The following is a 3,718-nucleotide window of genomic DNA, read 5'->3' on the forward strand; positions in this document are numbered from 1 at the left end:
ACCAAACCCTCATCCGACCGTTTGTACCATCAGCCTCATTTACTGGGAAAAGGAATGCCATTCACTCATGACATTCCTGGAATCAGACAAAGCATAGATGGAAACGCAAAAGCAATTGTTTTCTCTAATCTGCAGTTGCTGCCCTTAAGGCATAAGATTTAGAAGAGTGGATATTGGGGGAAGGGGGATTTTCTATTCACATATTCTTCTTTTTTTTAAGTTTGTTTATTTTGAGGGGGAGAGAGAGAGAGAGAGAGAGAGAATCTCAAGCAGGCTTGATGCTGTTAGCGCTGAGCCCAACACGGGCTCCGTCCCACGAACTGTGAGAGCATTACCTGGGCCAAGATCAAGAGTTGGATGCTTAACCAACTGAGCCACCCAGGCTCAGATGTTGTTCTAAGTGGAAGAGTCACAGACAGAACAAAAACAGAACTTAGCAGTAATTTTACCCAACCATTTGGCCCTGCCACTAATTTCCCGTGGTATCTTGGGCAAGTTCCCTCACTCTCTCTGACACCGTTTTCCCATCTATGAAATGAAGGACTAGACGGATCTGTTAAGGATTCATCTAGATCTGACATTCTGAAAGAGGAAAAAAAATTAATTTATCTTTCAACCACGTGTGAAAATCAAGGTGTTTGCCATCAGCAAGACATGCTATTGCCCCGGAGATATGTGCCTACCAGAAGTAGGGTAGGGATACAAATTTATTTATTAGCAATCTGTCATTATGGTAACTTCCCTACGTAGAAGCACATCACCTTTCTTTTTCTTCTCTGATATCTTAAGTCCACTTACAGCCATTTAGGCTGAAGAGGCTGAGCGATTTGTGTGAAGGAGAAGGATTTCATCATGTGCAAGGACTATCGACCTACTTAAAAAAAAATACCTAGTTTGGGGAAGGGTTTTGAAAAATAGACAATCTTATACTCTGCAGATGGGGGTATACATTGTTATGGCTTTTCTGAAGGGCGATTTTATGACACATAAGTCTTCAAATGTGTAGCCCTCTGACCCATTAAACCTGGGAATTTATCCTAAGAATATTTTGTGTTTGCAAAACTTTATGCAAAAGGAGAGCTTGTATTTTGATAATAGTAAAAAGTTGGAAACAAACATCCAACGTTAGGTTAAATTATGATTTATCCCAAATAAAATGGTATGATGCCCCCAAACATTACAAAAATTCACCTATTGATATGCAAATATATTTGTGGTTGATCAGTAGGGAAAAGCTGTTTTATTAAAAATAGTATGTGAGATATATAAAAACATTTATAATGTTATATATATACATATATATGTATATATATATAATGGAATATTACTCAGCCTTCAAAAAGAATGAAACCTTGCCACTTGCAACAACATGGATTGAGCTAAAGTGTATTATGCTAAGTGAAATAAGTCAGAGAAAGACATATGATTTAACTTATATGTGGAATTTAGGAAACAGATGAATATGTGGGAAGGGGGGAAAAAAGAGAGAGGGAAGCAAACCATGAGAGACTCTTAATGATAGAGAACAAACTGAGAGTTGATGGAGGGAGGTGGATGGGGAATGTGCTAAGTGGGTGGTGGGCATTAAGGAGGGATCTTGTTATATAACGAGCGCTGGGTGTTATGTGTAAGTGATGAATCACTAGATTCTATTCCTGAACCAATATTACACTATATGTTAACTAACTAGAATGTAAATAAAATAATAAAAATAAAAACTTGGAGGAAACAAAAGAAATCATCTCTTACACCAAGACCACACACACACAAAAAATCCAGGGTTGGTTTAACATTTGAAATCAGTGTAATTCACCACTATTAACAAACTAGAAAAGAAAAAATAAATGATCATCTCAATGGACACGGAAAGGCATTTGGTGAAATCCAGCATCTATCCTTAATCTAAAACTCCCGGCAACTAGGAATACAAGGGGATTTCACAACCAGTAAAAAAGCATCTGTGAAAACCTACAGCTAATGTCATACTTGACGGAAAAAACTGAATACTTTCCCTGTAAGATCAGAAGCAAATCAGAGACTTCTATTCCATATTGTGCCAGATATCCAGACAATGAAATTAGGCAAGAAGAAGAAGTAAACAGCATCCAGATTGGAAAGGAAGAAATAACTGTTTCTACGAAGATGGCATAATACCAACGCAGAAAATCCAATGGAATCTGCAAAATGCTACTACTAATTGGTTTACAAAGCTTCAGGATACAAGGTCAATATACAAAATCCAACTGTATTTCTCTCTACTAGCTGCAAACAATCAGAAGTTGCACTTACAATTGCATCAAAAATATGCAGTAATTGGGGGTCACTCTCATGGCAGATATGAAACACCTGTTAAAAACTATATTATATAATCTTCATAAAGACTAATATACTGCTAAAAGAAATTAACACCTAAATAAGTGGAGAAATACACCTTGTTCATGACTCAGAAGACTCTGGGGTTCAGATATCAATTCTCACCAAAGTCAGCAGGCTTTTGTGTGTGTGTGTGTGTATAAGTTGATCAGCTGATTCTAAAATTCATTTGAAAATGTAAAGGACCTAGAATAGCCAAAATATCTTTTAAGAAGAACAAAGTTGGTGTGCTAATGTTGCCTGATTTCAAGAATTATAACAAAGATAGGGGCTGGGTGGCTTGGTCGCTTAAGTGTCCGACTTCAGCTCAGGTTATGATCTCACTGTTCATGAGTTCAAGCCCCACATCGGGCTGTCTGCTGTTGGTGCAAAGTCCACTTCAGATCCTCTGTCTCCCTCTCTCTGCCCCTCCCACACTCTCACACCCGCGCATTCTCTCCCTCTCTCTCAAAAATAAATATTTTTTTAAAAAGAAAACGGATGAACATAAGGGAAGGGAAGGAAAAATATGATAAAAGCAGAGAGGAAGGCAACCCATATGAGACTCTTAAATACAGAGAACAAACAGGGTTGTTGGAGGGGAAGTGAGTGGGGGGGATGGGCTAAATGGGTGATGGGCATTTAAAAGGGCACTTGCAGGGATGGGCACCTGATGTCATATGTAAGGATGAAGCACTGGGTTATACTCCTGAAACCAACACTACACAGTATGTTAACTAACTTGAATTTAAATAAATTAATTTAAAAAAACAACACTCATATCCAGTATACATGAAGAACTCTCAAAGCCTAGCGGTAAGAAAACAACTTCATCTTTTTAAATAGGCAAAGGTTTGAACAGACCCGTTACCAAAGAAGATATATGGATGGTAAATAAACATATGAAAATAATGTTCAACATCAGTCGTAATTAGGGAAATCCAAATAAAAACCATAATGAGATACCACTATGTATCTGTTAGAAGGTCGACCCTATTAAAAGACCGACCATAGTGGTGTTGGCAAGGATATGGAGGAACTGGAACTCCCCTAAAAGAAAAGGAAGCATATAGCTATAAAACGACTTGTACAAGCTACATGTTCTTGTACAAGCTATGATAAAGCTACATGTTCATGGTAGCTTTATCGTAGTTGAAAATGCCACCTGCTCTGTAGGGACAGAAAGCATATCTAGTTGCTTAAAGGGGAAAGGGGAGGCAGAATGAGCAGCAAGTATTACAAAAGGGCATGAGGAAACTCTTCGAAGTGATGGATAATGTGTTCCCAATTTTGGGAAGATGGTTTCCCAATTCCGTGTGTCTATTTCAAAACTTACCGAGTATAGTCTCTAAGGTACACGCAGTTT

The sequence above is a fragment of the Lynx rufus genome, unplaced genomic scaffold (assembly GCF_022079265.1).
Source record: "Lynx rufus isolate CCGP_SWC_20201006 ecotype Redwood Valley unplaced genomic scaffold, mLynRuf1.p SCAF_1, whole genome shotgun sequence".
Taxonomy (NCBI): Eukaryota; Metazoa; Chordata; class Mammalia; order Carnivora; family Felidae; genus Lynx; species Lynx rufus.